At 38.3% G+C, this 15,182-nt stretch overlaps 1 long non-coding RNA gene across 1 annotated transcript in view; it reads right to left on the bottom strand.

Moving 5' to 3' along the window:
- LOC148213769 (uncharacterized) overlaps window positions 1–14,855 on the bottom strand; it is a 128,690-nt gene extending 113,835 nt beyond the window's left edge. Inside the window, exon 1 of the long non-coding RNA XR_015793802.1 lies at window positions 14,798–14,855. This is a non-coding gene — a long non-coding RNA (uncharacterized LOC148213769). The remainder of the gene's footprint in view (window positions 1–14,797) is intronic.
- Window positions 14,856–15,182: the final 327 nt, after the last annotated feature.

Below are 15,182 nucleotides of genomic sequence, written 5' to 3'. Positions count from 1 at the left end.
TTTCTTTCTATTTGTCTTCCTTTGAATCAGGAACTGGCTGATTTTTCACTGATAATGAAGAAGTTTGCAACTGGTTGTTTACACAATAGTCTCCTGAATTTTTATTAGTCTGGGAATTACAATATACAATACACAAAGTACACAAATAATCAGAAGACTAACCATTACCCTTATGGGCACTGCTGAATAGCACAGCCCTGTAAGAGAATGGATGACTGCACACTTTCTCACCAACCCATTCTGCTCCTGGTTCAGATTGCCTGGTGCTGACTTTTCTTTCTTCTGCAGCGAGGTTGGCGCTGTCCAGCAATCACCAAAGCTATATTTGGCCTCTTCAGCATCCATCCTAGAACCTCCTCTGCCAACCACCAGTGTGATTCACACAACAAAAACACTGAAATCTGAAAGTAAAACGTTTTGGCTTATGCTTCTTTTAGTTGGTCTAATACAAATCAAACTTTATGATAGTTTCTAGATGCCCAATGTGGTATTCCGAAGGAACCAACATGCCCATGGCCATCTCCTCTGGAGCCTGCCAGATTCCATGCCCTTTCTGAAGAGATCCGAAAGGAGGCCTGTTCTATTAGATCATCGGAAAGCTATCCTTGCATTTGAGCAAATATAGCTACCCCTTTCAGGTATAGACTGTTTCTCTATTCAGCTTTAAGCCTTCAAGTGGTCAGGCAAATTCTTGAGGAGGACTTCTTCTCTTGCTTTAATATGCCTTGCATTATGCATTTTGCCCCCTCCATACCTGGGAACAGTACATGGGTCAGAAGTTCAATTATTTCAGCTTAATACCAATATAAAACATATAGTCCTGTATTTTTCACATAAATACCTCAAAAATTGAAAAGTAGACTTGCCTGAAGTGTTGTATTTTCTTTTAGAACTTTTTCTTTTAGAACTATACTTCCTTTAATCTCAGGTACTGTATTTTCAAACTTCCAAATATTAATGGACTATTCATTAAACTTGGTCAGGTGATTCAAGATAAACAGTCCTATGATGAAAAGACAATTGACAGCTTCTTACCTGCAACTAGTTCTTCAAGTTTCATGCTCAGTTCCTCCCAGGAATTAAATGGTATATATTGTATCCACACTGCCTTTTGTTTTGCTCCTTTAGTTTCATCTCCTTTTTTGGTTTTTCTTTTCTTTATCCTCCAAACCCAAGCCAGACTCATCTGACACTCAGGGCTAAATTAACCCAAATTAACAGGGTCACTTTTCTTTTAGACCAAAAGCAATGCAGGGTCCCAATCAGGAGTGTGTTCTCTATCTGCTTTCTATTGAAAATCACTCTATCTATTATTTCCTCCCAGAAATGCTGTTATCAAAAGCTAAATCAGGCCCCACAGCTATTTTAATCCAAAAAAAAAAAAAAAGCAAGCTAGTTTGAGCATGATGGTTTCATTTTGTCCTAAGTATACTAGGTTATAATCACAACACTGAAGATGTCATCTAGGTGGCTAATGAAATATCTGTAAATAAAAAATCAAACTAAGAAGACTCATGCAACCCAACATTTCAACCTTGAGTTATATATATTCTCTACCATCACTAACCTAACTTCACTATCACTTTTTCACTGTGCAGGAATCTACATTAAAACATCCCAGGGTTTCCAGCCTCCTCTTGAATAGATCCAATAATGGAAACCCACTACTTCTCTAGGTAATTGGTTTACTATCAAACTGATCTTTCTACTAGGAACATTTTTATAACACTCTGCAGGAATCTGCCTTTCAATAATTTAAATACATGATTCTGTGAGCTGCGCTCTAGAATGAGAGAAAACAGTTCCTGACCTTCTTTTATGTGACATTCTTTCAGATAGTTGAAGAGTACCTTCATATCACCTCTCAGTTGTCATTTTTCAAGACCAAATATACTCAGCTTCTTCAACCTTTCCTCACAGGACTTGGTTTCTAGTCCCTTGATCATCTTTGTTACCTTCTCTGAACCTATTCCATTTTTTCTGAATCCTTTTTAACGTGAGATATCCATAACTGGACACAGTACTCAAGGTGAAGTTCAACCAAAGCAGAATATAATGTAATTATGACTTCCTAAGATTTGGATATTATAACTACTATAATTGTATTTACCTTGTTTATAAAGCTTATATACCCAGAAAGGCAGAGAACAAATTTAATCAGAAAAAAGAAAAAAGTACAGCCATTGCTGATTCATACTTGGTTTGCAACCAACTACTAATCCACAATCTTTTATGCAAGTAATATAAGAAAGCCAGATCTCCTGTACCTGTGCATCTGATTTTTCTCTCTAAATGAAGAACTGTGCACTTATTACTGTTAATTCTGAGCTTCCTTCCAAGATTTTCAAGCCTGTGGTCATATGATTATAGCTGTTTTTACAATTTTATATGTTCCCACATGTAACAGCAGGATGATATAATTGACACTGGACTTGATAAGTCTTGGAAGTCTTGGATGTCTCTGATTCTTGCTCCTGGAAGGACAACACACTTCATGAGCTAATGATTCCAGCTGACATAATATTTGTTTTTATTCCGCAAAGTAGTGGATCACAAATGCCATTACTTTACTCTTTGTCTTCTTAAAGGACACAGTTGCATCCCCTTTCTCTTTCAGGGATTCACCAACTCATCTCCTGTTCTGCAGTGTCTCTTTTTCTTCTCCTAAATGCTCAGAACCTGTTTAAGAATGTGAAAACTGTACCTGAGTTCCAGTGGTGCAGAATATATGCTACATCTTTTCCTTCCAGTCTTTATTCTCATCTATTGCACTCTTTTTCTTCCTTATGGACAACTGCTTTCACTGTATGCTTCTGTTGAAGAGTTGCCTTTTTTTAAAAAAATAATTCCTCATCCTTCTTAATCAACTAAAAGGAGGCTACTTGCTGATTCAATTCTTTGACTTTTTCTTCAAGTGCAGCTATGACCTTGCATTTGCTACAAATATACCGTATTTTTCCGACTATAAGACGATACTTTTTTCTAAAATCCTTACCCTAAAAATTGAAGGGCGTCTTATTCAAGGAAGTCAACCGAGAATCGCGCAGTTGCAAAACTGCCCATACTTTGTTTCTGCAGAGAGGCTTCCTCCTATTGCTAGCCTCCAATCACGAGTGAAATAGCTTGTCTCCCAAACAGACTTCTTCCAATCACGAGCCTGATGTTACTGACGTCAGCTGATGCTGAACAAACCAATTAGAGGAAGACTGTTTGCAGGGACAAGCTATCGGCAGTTTCACTCGTGCTTGAATGTAATCAGTTATGCAAAAGAGCCTGGAAATAGAGCTGCAGATAGACGGTTTGAACCTCCTCCCACCGAGTGTATCAGGTAAATGTTAACTAATTACTAAATAAAAATGTGTTCTGCACTATCTTTAAAATATTGATTTCTTAATTTTGGGTTGGAAAAGTGGGGGTCGTCTTGTACATGGGGGCGTCTTATTGTTGGAAAAATACGGTAACCCAGGTTTTCTGGCAGAAAACAAACACACCATAAGTATTGCAGATCACTACTGCAGATTTATGATCATTCATCTTCACTTTTTCTTCTTAGAGCACCACCAGCAAGAAAGCTTTTATTTCTTCTTTTTGTTCCTTTATCCAACTCTCATGTTAGCAAAGTATATACTTTTGACTTATTGAGAAAATATGTTAGGGAGTCCCCCACCAAACCTCCCAGGCAAACTTCTATTATCTTTTCTATTTTATTTGGATGAAGTATGACTATTGTACATCATATACAGATTTTATTCTACTGGATATCCAGTAATGTATAATAAACTTGGTGCCTGAAAAAAATAATACCAGCAGTTTACCACAAGGTGGCACAGCAATATTACAAGTGAGAAAGAAAGAAAGCAACCAAACTTTTAAAATGTGTCTTGCCGTGTCATCAAGAGAAGTACTATCTGATATATTTTTTTTAAAAAGGCATTAAAGTACTTGTCCAAACAAGTAAGCTGCATATCAGTATTTTGTTATATAGCTTATATCTAGGCAAACTCAACTCCTGCTAACTACATGGAAATAATCGTGCAGTTTTCATGGAAATAGTACAAAAGTGGCTTGCCTCTGCCTTCTTTTACAATGTTTTTTGGATTTCCCAGGCTAACCTACAGTGCTGATATTCTTCAGTTCTCCCATCAAAGTATCAAGCAGAACCAACTCTGTTTAGCCAGATTAGCCAGATGTTGTTACCAAAATAAAAGTTTAAAGCTACAATAATTATTTTCTTGGAAGTGAGCACCCTGTTTAGGGCAATGCTAAAGAATGTTTGGACTGTTTAACAACTAACATATTAATAGGATAATGCGGTAAGATTTTGCAATCTGGCCTTCACCAAGTACAGAGACAAAGAATTGCCAGAAGTACAAGCTGGATTCAAAAGAGGCAGAAACACCAGAGATCATATTGCTAACATTTGCTAGATAATAGAAAATATATAAGAGTTCCAAAAAACATTTAATTTTGCTTTATTGATTATAAAGGGTTTTGACCACAAAACCACAATAAATTGTAGATAGCTCTTAAAAACACTATGGAATAATTGTATAATGACCAGGAAGCTGCAGAATAGAATATGGAATAACTAAATCTCTCAAAATTGGGAAAGGAGTGTGCCAATATATATATTGTCACCTTATTTAACTTATATTCTCAGTATATAATGAGAAATGCTGGACTAGAAGAAATAGAAATTGGACTTAAAACTGCTGAGGGAAACAACTTCAGTTATCCTGATGGATGGATGGATAGATGGATACATGCAAGTGAGGATACATGCTTACTGTGTCTGTTGTTGAACATGCAACAAGAATACAAAATACAGCCACTGCTCAACTGTTAACAAACAGTAACAACAATGCCAGCCCACTCCAAACAAGAAGAGAAGAAGCTGAAGGAGTAACAGGCCTTACTTTTCTAAATTCAAACATTCACAAGGATAGCTATGAAAGGGAGACTTTTCCTATTTGGGAGAAGGACTGTGCAAATATAAACAAAATATTAAAGTGCAAGAACACCACACTGACCACAAAAATATGTATTACCAAGGAGATAATTTGCCCAGTTGTAACATACAGCTGCGAAAGCTGGACCATCAGAAAGGCTAAACAGCCCCCCCCAAAGTGATGCATTTGAATTGTGCAGGATGGAACTGTTGACAATATCTTGGACAAGAAGAATGAATAATTCAGTATGCAGATGAAGGAAAACCAGACTGTTCACTGGAAACACAAATAATGAAGCTGATGTTTAAATAATTTGAATATATAATGTGAAGGCAAAAGTCATTGGAGAAGATGCTGATGACTGAAAAAAATGAAGGCAATCACATAAGAGGCTGACAGAAGACAAGTTAACTGGTTACTATCACTGCTGACACAAGCAGAAGTTTACAAGAACTTAGGCAGTTTCTGATAGATAATCCTAGGAAAATTATGTCCATCAGGTCACAAAGAGTTGTAAGAGACTGAACCACCTGGACAGCAACAAGCACCACTGTAATCATTGTGACCTATTTTTAAGAAAACACTCATAAGTTTGCAATCTACATTTCTAGAAATGGAGAAAAGTGTACCATTCAAATTAGTAACTTTAATTTATAACAGAGGATATGTTCTTCAAGACCACAGAGTCAGCAACCTCCAATTTTATCTGTTGTGTTTCTGCTAAGAGTTAGTTTCTGTATCTCTTTGCTGCTATTTAGAGGTTTTTGCAGTCCAGTAGTCCTAGGCTCCACTAATTGAAAGCATAAATGTCACTGTTAACTTACACTTACCGGCTACTAGAAAGAGGCAGACGTAGACAGGAATCAGTCCCCTTAAACAAGCACTTAAGGAAGGTTAGCTTAGGCAGTAACAGTGAATCTCAAAAACAAGCCTGTGGTATTCCCTGCCCGCACAGCCTTACTAATATAAATAACATCTGCAATGAACCTAAAGCACAGTAAAATAATAGTACTATTATATGAGACGCTTTTAACTCAAAGTTCTGAAAGCCAGATCATCTCCTTCACAAGTGAAAAAAAAAAAAAGCCTATGACAGAGAAAAGAAATCTTAAAACTTGCAATGCAAGCATATAAATAATTCTAGTGTTGCAAATTAATAAAAAGAAATGATACAGGGTCAGTGTGCCATTTTTTTTCAGGCTAAGAGCTACACTTGCCTACTACTGACCTAGGTCTCATCTCTCAATTCATTTTTGATGAATTCCCAGACTTAACAGTGTTTTAGTTCCCCACCCTTCTCAAACTCCACTAACTGTCAAAATTCTTAATGTCAGGAATTCAGCTGCCATTTTGGGGCTTCCAGGTGAGGACTGATGGTGGGTTAGATGTCCCTGCAAGCAGCTCCACAACAGGAACTGCACTGAGGTGGAATCACTAGCCAGGAACCAGTTTCTGGCTGACGAAAATCTCTCCAGAGATAAGGAGAGATCTTTGGGATCATCCACTTGCACTCTGGAAGAGCTGCTCCTTGTGAGGAGACCACATGAATTGAATTTCTTGTGGTCGATCATGAGTTGAGCGGCTTGGGAGCCAAAGGATTTACAAAGCACCCTTAACCGCAGTGTAGCCTTAATGGACATTTGTCTAGCAAAAGCCTCACTTTCTTAATCACCTTTGAATACAACCTAAGAGAGATATTCCAAACAGCAGTGAAGATTAAAGATTCTCGGTGAGTGCCTTCTTTTTGAAATTAAGAAGAGGGGGGAAATGCTATTTTAAAGGATTTTAATTTAAAAGCAAAAAGCTTAACAAGACTGGGATCCCAAAAAGTTTTAAACAGATGAAGGGGACAGTGATTTTAAAAAAAAACCCAGAAGAAATAATTTTTTCTGGCAAAACTGCCTTTGAAAATAGCAAAATTAATTAGACTAACAGACCGGACATTTGTGGGAATGCTGACTGTTTATTTTTAAGGACAGTAGATAATTGGTGGATTTTACAAAATAAGAAGATAAGGATAATGCGAGCTAAATTGTGAGGCTGTAACTACAGAGAGCTAATTGGGACTAAAGTGCTAAAGGTAGAGAAAAGCAAAATGGGGGGGGGGAAGGGGGGGAAGCCTGCCTTTTACTTTCACCAAAGTGAATGACATACTTTCACTTTCTCACAATGGCGACCATAAGAAAAGCTGCTAAATTAGAAGGATGCAGAGGTTCACTAAGCAACTTACAGATAAGGGCATTTCACCAGATTTATTGCAAAAAATGTTTGAAGAACTTGGCAAAAAGATGACTGCAATAGTTAAAAAGGAAATGAAAGAAGGATTTGCAGGAATAAAAAAAAGATGTGAAAGAAGAAGTTAAAAAGATTGAAGAATCTTTAAGGCAACTGGCTGCAAACTTAAAACAAACTACTGACAAAGTAGAAGTTTTGGAAAATAAGACAGAAGTTATAAATAGATGGAAAAAGAGTTGGACAATTTGGTGTTACTGGAACTGAGAGAAAAAGAATTTTAGATCTAGGGCAATTCCAGAAGAACATGGAGAAGAAATCAGGGAAAAGATTGTTAAGTCTCTTTCTAATTTCCTGTATTGGAAGGAAGATGACACTGAGACAGAGATTGATAAAGTCTACAGAATTAATACATATTTTGCAAAATTAAGAAATGTTCCAAGGGATGTCCTTGTGCACTTTGTCATGAAGAAGACAAGAGACCAAGTTTTACAGCAGCATTTTAATATTAGATTGAGGATTAATAATACAGATGTAATTGTAAGTAAGGAAATTCCAGTTAGAATACTACACAAAAGAAAAGAGTAATTTTTAATGACAAACTAAAACAGAAGAAAATTCCATTTAGATGGGATAAGTTGGAAGGGGTGATTTTTACTTTTAAATAACAGAGATTCAGATTGAACTCTGTGCAGAAAGCAAGAGATTTTTTGGAAAAATTTAAAGAACTGGAGGAAATACAAATAGAAGTGATAATGACAGATGAGACCAAACAAATGCCACAACAGATACAAGACACTAAAGAGGATTCCACGCTGGATGCTACAGGTATTGACTTTTCCAAAATCTTGGCCTAACTATGGATTATAAATGCTTAACGTGGAATATAAATGAGGCAAATGTTTCTGAAAAAAAGAAAAAAAGTTCATTATTTGAAAAAGTTAAAACATGGTGTGATTTGCTTACAAAAAAACCAACTTAGAGAAAAAGATGTAAAATATTTAAGTCACAAAAATCTGGGAGAAGAATTTATTTCAGCAAGATTGAAAAAAATGGAATTCTTTTGTATAAAAATCCCCAACTATATCCAAACTTTACATTGTCTGGTGACTATGGCAGATACAGTATGTCAGGGTAGAGTTAATCTACAGGAGGCTAAAACTTTGACATTGGGAATGTATGCCCCAAACGAAGATAAAACAGCATTTTATAAAGGACTTATGGATAAATTATTGCATTTTATGTAAGAAAATTTGTGTCTCCTGTGGGATTGGAATGCATTGGTTTCTCCACAAAAAGATAGAACTTCTGAGAAAATACACAGGATAAATTACCAAAGTTGTTGTTGTTATTATTATTATTGAACAATTTGGAGTTTGTTGATGCATGGACCTTTGCTTTGTGAGCTGCACTGGTAGCCAGTTTGCTTCCAGATGCAATTCAAGGTACTGGTTGTTACCTATAAAGTCCTACATAGCATAGGGCCTAGTTACTTGAACGACTGCCTATCTCCCATAGCATCTGCCCAGCCGATTCAATCCTGCTGGGTTGGTACGCTTCAGGTTCCTTCGATTAAACAATGTCACCTATCCAGAAGCATGCCTTCTTTGCAGCAGAGCCTGCCCTATGGAACAAGGTTCCCTCCAAGATCCGGGTAGCCCCCACTCTACTGTTGTTTAGAAGAACAGTGAAGACCTGGCTCTTCGCCCAGGTCTTTGGTGAGGGAGAGGGAGACCCCTTGCTTCATCATCTTTTTATCTTCAATGTTTTATTGATTTGTCATTTTATTGTTCTTGTTTGATTGCTGTGAGCCGTCCAGAGTTATTGGGAGTCAGGCAGCATACAAGTTTACTAAATTATTATTAATAATATTATTTCTGGTCAGCATAACACTTTCCCAACTTTGTTCAGAAACAGTATTTCCATTAGGACAGCTAAAGAAAAGTCCTCAGGGGATATACAGTGGGGCAAAAAAGTATTTAGTCAGCCACCAATTGTGCAAGTTCTCCCACTTAAAAAGATGAGAGAGGCCTGTAATTTTCATCATAGGTATACCTCAACTATGAGAGACAAAATGGGGAAAAAAATCCAGAAAATCACATTGTCTGATTTTTAAAGAATTTATTTGCAAATCATGGTGGAAAATAAGTATTTGGTCACCTACAAACAAGCAAGATGTCTGGCTCTCACAGATCTGTAACTACTTCTTTAAGAGGCTCCTCTGTCCTCCACTCGTTACCTGTAGTAATGGCACCTGTTTGACCTTGTTATCAGTATAAAAGACACCTGTCCACAACCTGAAACAGTCACACTCCAAACTCCACTATGGCCAAGACCAAAGAGCTGTCGAAGGACACCAGAAACAAAATTGTAGACCTGCACCAGGCTGGGAAGACTGAATCTGCAATAGGCAAGCAGCTTGGTGTGAAGAAATCAACTGTGGGAGCAATAATTAGAAAATGGAAGACATACAAGACCACTGATAATCTCCCTCGATCTGGGGCTCCACGCAAGATCTCACCCCGTGGGGTCAAAATGATCACAAGAACGGTGAGCAAAAATCCCAGAACCACATGGGGGGACCTAGTGAATGACCTGCAGAGAGCTGGGACCAAAGTAACAAAGGCTACCATCGGTAACACACTACGCCGCCAGGGACTCAAATCCTGCAGTGCCAGACGTGTCCCCCTGCTGAAGCCAGTACATGTCCGGGCCTGTCTGAAGTTTTCTAGAGAGCATTTGGATGATCCAGAAGAGGATTGGGAGAATGTCATATGGTCAGATGAAACCAAAGTAGAACGTTTTGGTCTAAACTCAACTCGTTGTATTTGGAGGAGAGAGAATGCTGAGTTGCATCCAAAGAACACCATACCTACTGTGAAGCATGGGGGTGGAAACATCATGCTTTGGGGCTGTTTTTCTGCAAAGGGACCAGGACAACTGATCCGTGTAAAGGAAAGAATGAATGGGGCCATGTATTGTGAGATTTTGAGTGAACACCTCCTTCCATCAGCAAGGGCATTGAAGATGAAACATGGCTGGGTCTTTCAGCACGACAATGATCCCAAACACACCGCCCAGGCAACGAAGGAGTGGCTTCGTAAGAAGCATTTCAAGGTCCTGGAGTGGCCTAGCCAGTCTCCAGATCTCAACCCCATGGAAAACCTTTGGAGGGAGTTGAAAGTCCGTGTTGCCCAGCGACAGCCCCAAAACATCACTGGTCTAGAGGAGATCTGCATGGAGGAATGGGCCAAAATACCAGCAACAGTGTGTGAAAACCTTGTGAAGACTTACAGAAAACATTTGACCTCTGTCATTGCCAACAAAGGATATATAACAAAGTATTGAGATGAACTTTTGATATTGCCCCACACTTTCTTGCCCCACTGTATGGAAGCTGAAAATTATACTAAAAAGTATATAAATTACTTGGAAATATACTACTTCCAAAAAAGGAGAAAGATATGAAAAAACATACCTGTAATCCTACTAAACAAAATCTGCTAAACAAAACTCTGCTAAATACTAAGAACAATTTCTAGGGCAAATTAGCATTAAATATGCTCAGTTTATCCAATTATTATTAAAATGATCCCTGAAGGCAGAAATTAAATCTGATTACAGATAAATTGGTAGAAAGTGTTATACAGTGGTACCTCGAGTTACGAACGCCTCTGCTTACGAATTTTTCGTGTTACCACCAGCTCCGGCCCCAAAAGTTTACCTCGTGTTGCGAACCACCTCGAGTTACGAACCGGATCCGCGGCCATTTTCCCTCCCGTGACACGTGGTCCGCGGCCATTTTCCCTCCCGTGACACGTGGTCCGCGGCCATTTTTCCGCCCCTGACACATGGTCCACGGCCATTTTTCCGCCCCTGACACGTGGTCCACGGCCATTTTTCCGCCCCTGACTCTCCCTCCAAGCAATAGCCCCCTCCCTGTCCTCCACGCCAGAACGGATTAACGGTAATTACATTGAATCTTATGGGAAAATTTGCCTTGTGTTGCAACCAATTCAAGTTGCAACCAGAGTCACGGAACGGATTAAATTTGTAACTCGAGGTACTACTGTAAAAGATAACATTATCAAACACAGAAAGGAGTATCACTGAAGAAGAACTTTGTCACTATTTTATAATTGTTTCAGAACATAATAAGCACATGGATTGTGGTGAGCCTTTGGGAGGACTCCCCAAAGATCCCTTAGTGAATCCAACAAGCAAGAAAAAGATGAAAGATCTTCTAATGCTTTGGCAATTAGTTAAAGAAGATAAACCAATGTATAGAAATAAATATCAGATGTTGCAACAGGGATGATCATGTTAGCTGACAATAGCAAATAGGGTTTGGAGAGGTCTCAAGCATTCTTATCAAACTGAGGGATTGTACAAATATAGTTTAATATAAACAACTATGAAGTCTTACAGACTGGAGCAAAATGCACACATACATAGATATTGTTTGAGTGGGTAGTACTGGAGAGGAAAAAGGATCTGGAATTGTGTTAGATAGCTTGAAGGAATAACAATCCAGAACATGGATACTTTTAAAAAATGGAAAGTTGTGGATGGGAATGATTATGAAGAGAACTGTATATAATCTGCCAATATTGCAACACTTCGGTAGAAATGCATGCTGCATACTAATACCTGGAATATTCTGCATAGACCTGGTGATTAGACCAGACTTCAGAAATGATATTGTAGCTGGAAAAAGTATAGAAAAGGGTAACCAAACTGAACTTGTGTTGGGCTCTCTGCAAAGAAACATTACAGTACTTGGACTCAGGCACTTTTTTAAAAATGCAAATAAAGGAAGACACAATAGAAATGCTTAAAATTATAGGAATATGGATAGGGAATCTTACAAAAGAATATCCCAAGATCTTCCAGTGAAGCAGAAAGAACAAATGGGATCACTTTGTACTGCGCAGAGGTCACTACCACAAGATGACCTGCTGCTTGGGTGGCTTGCAAAGACATTTAGCCAAATTCTTGTAATACAAGGCTTCCACTAGCTACTATAAACTACCTCTAGGATATCTGGAGGTCCAGTTTGTAAAATAGGCTGTAGACTGGATGACCTTCAGTCTGATTCAGCTTTAAGGTTCAAAAAAGTCACGTTTATACTTCTTTGATTTGAGCATGTAACTTAAAATTATCTGTGTTTTAAACTTATACATTCCACCTGTTCCACAGAGAGAATTTTGTGCACCCTAAAACTGAAATGTGCATGTTTTACCAGTATTAGCCACAGGATGGCACAAAAACACAAAGTATTAGTACCTGTATCAGAATTTCCACTAGGTGTCAACCAAGAGAAAACAAGAATGACCTTTTTGACTAGATAATTATATGCACCTATTGTAACTCAGCCTTAAACATTTTCACCCATTTCCCACTGAATTCAGTGAAATTTGCTTCCTGATATGTACACTTAGAATTTCAGATGTGCAGGATTATTTTCTGCATGTTTATTCATAAGGCATTCACAAACAGTTATTTTTGAATAAGCTCCATTGAATTCAGCTAGACTTGATCTGAGTACTGTAAACACTTAAGTAATTATTCAGTGGAACCAGAAGTCAATTGTCAGTTTCTTGGCCAGTATTCATGTGCCCCACTGGACCCCACTCACACCTACTTTATAATCTTACAAGTTACATTTCAACCTAAGCCTGCACTAAGCATTTACTCACATGTTTGGGGCCTATACATCTTACTAACATCAGTGACTCTTGAGATTGATAATTCTTGCAAGAAATGACATATGAAAGCAAATACCTGCAGTAAACCAAAAATCTTCATTTTATAATTAAGTATTAATTCAACATATGCCCCTTTTCAATAAGGGTCAGTATTTCCCTTGTAGCTAATGGGCCATTGTTAACAGATATGAACAAACTGCTTTGTCTGCTTTGAGATAATCACTATTAAGAGTGTTCCATCCTATTTGAACCTCCATATAAAGTTTTGTTTTTTATTTTTTCTAACATATGCAAAACTCTTTAAAACCCACAAAAATAGTGTTCTTTCACCAGGCTCATAGACAGCCAATGGGCCTGCTTTTTAAATAGGTTTTTCCACAGTTTGGAGACAGTATAAATTCAGCTTCTGCAAAGGAATTGAAATAGAATCAATATACTGCTAAGAGACAAAGTTCTTTATAGAAACATTGTATGGGGGGCGGGGGAAGGTGAATATTCCATACAGCAATGGGGAAAACCATTTTGGTTTATCTATATTGTCCCTGTGAAAGATAATGTTCATTTCTCTTGGCGGCATTTAAAACTGCATTTTAATTTAGTTAGCAACTCCTTACACATTCAAACATCTCCAAAATAGTGGGGTAGGTAAATAGATAGATAAGCAAATAAATATCAGCCCAAAGATTGCCTTGTAGCATTAGCAGAAATTCAGGTTTCTGGTATGAACCATATTCTGATTATCTATAGTTGTAAATCAATTTTCTCTAAATTATGAACCTACACATAACTTATCCCATACAAGTTAAAGGAATTTATACTGCCTTAACACTACTTCTAATTGATTCCAGTACATCTCACAGTACATCTCACAGTACAGCATAATGGAAATACATTTCCTAACTATCTTCCTAACTATCTTCAAGCAAGATCTATAGTTTGTTTGTTTGTTTATCCGCACTCAATCGTTACCGACTCTGCAGTGACTGCTTTGGACGAGTCCTTGCAGTTTTCAAGGCAAGGTGTTTCGGAAGTCATTTGCCATTGCCTCCTTCCTAGAGCAGAGCCAAGCTGGCGAGCGCAGGAGGCAGGGTTTCCGTTGCTTCGTGCCCTTTTCGGGCGTGTGCGGCTTCCGCGTTACCGGCAACTGCTCCCGACTCCTTTTTGCAAGGCGCCGCCAGCATTTTTCCTCCCACCGGGGTGAGAGTCCCCATTTATCTACTCACGTGAGTTTTCGAGCTGCTGGGTTGGCAGGAGCTGGGGAGGAAGCAGGAGCTCGCTCTGCTGCGCGGAGCTGGGCTCGAACCGCTGAAGCGTCAACCGTTTCTGGCCGGCAACTTTCAGCGTCATTAATCCGCTGCACCACCGCGTCTATCTACCCTATCTATAGTTTAGTCTCCTGTTTTTCTGCTTACCGTAATAGGATTATAGCCTGATTCCAGTAAACTGCAAACTCTTCTCCCCACCCTAACAATACATACCTTAATCCCAGTGAAACAATACTGCAATAAATTTCAACAAGCATGCTTAAATTCTCCCCAACCCACAAAACCTGTAAAACTATATTTGTAAATATCCTGAGGACATACATCCCTAAACTGGACAATGGAAAACGAACTGCGATAAAATGACGAAGTAGTTCATGTTCAGTCATTAAGCTAAAAATCCTGACAATTAAAAGCAGTTTCTTTTGACAGTGACAAAGAGAAATTGTGGACAACTACACGCAGAAGCAATGTTCCTTTATACCTTTAACCATTTTAATCAGGGCCACCAGAACTGGGCTGCAAGCTCCAAGCAATCTCTAGATGGCAGCAAACAGATACAGAAAATTATATGTTTACTGCCATCCCATAGACTTTGGCATTTTTGCAGTCCATATCTGGCAATCCTACTTTAAAACAATCTTACCTTCCTGGACTGTACAGAGGATAGATTAGCTCTGAAATCCCTTCCAACTTTGATTTCATTTCAGTGGGGATTTACTTTAAGTAGACTTGTATGGGTTTTCACTGTAACAGAACAAACAAGTGAATCTGACACTTCATCACCCCTTTTCATCAGAAATAAATTAGTATATCAGCTGCAACTAATATTTTTAAGATGGCATGGGCCAGATTGGAACTGTTACTAAGTGTAGGCAGAATGAGTCCTGCTACCAAATCCCCCAATCAGAAGGCTATTCCTCTTCTAGAGATTCTCTGCTATAAATCACTGCCTGTATATAACAATTCAAGGTAATGGTAGGGGAATAGGTAGCCTGCTTGATCTTGGGTAGAGCTGTTGGAATTTGCAT

The sequence above is a fragment of the Python bivittatus genome, unplaced genomic scaffold, assembly GCF_059951505.1.
Source record: "Python bivittatus isolate LINGU-HERP-01145 unplaced genomic scaffold, Pbiv_v1 ctg000850_np1212, whole genome shotgun sequence".
In the NCBI taxonomy this organism is placed as follows: domain Eukaryota; kingdom Metazoa; phylum Chordata; class Lepidosauria; order Squamata; family Pythonidae; genus Python; species Python bivittatus.
This window is presented reverse-complemented; position numbering and strand designations above follow the sequence as displayed.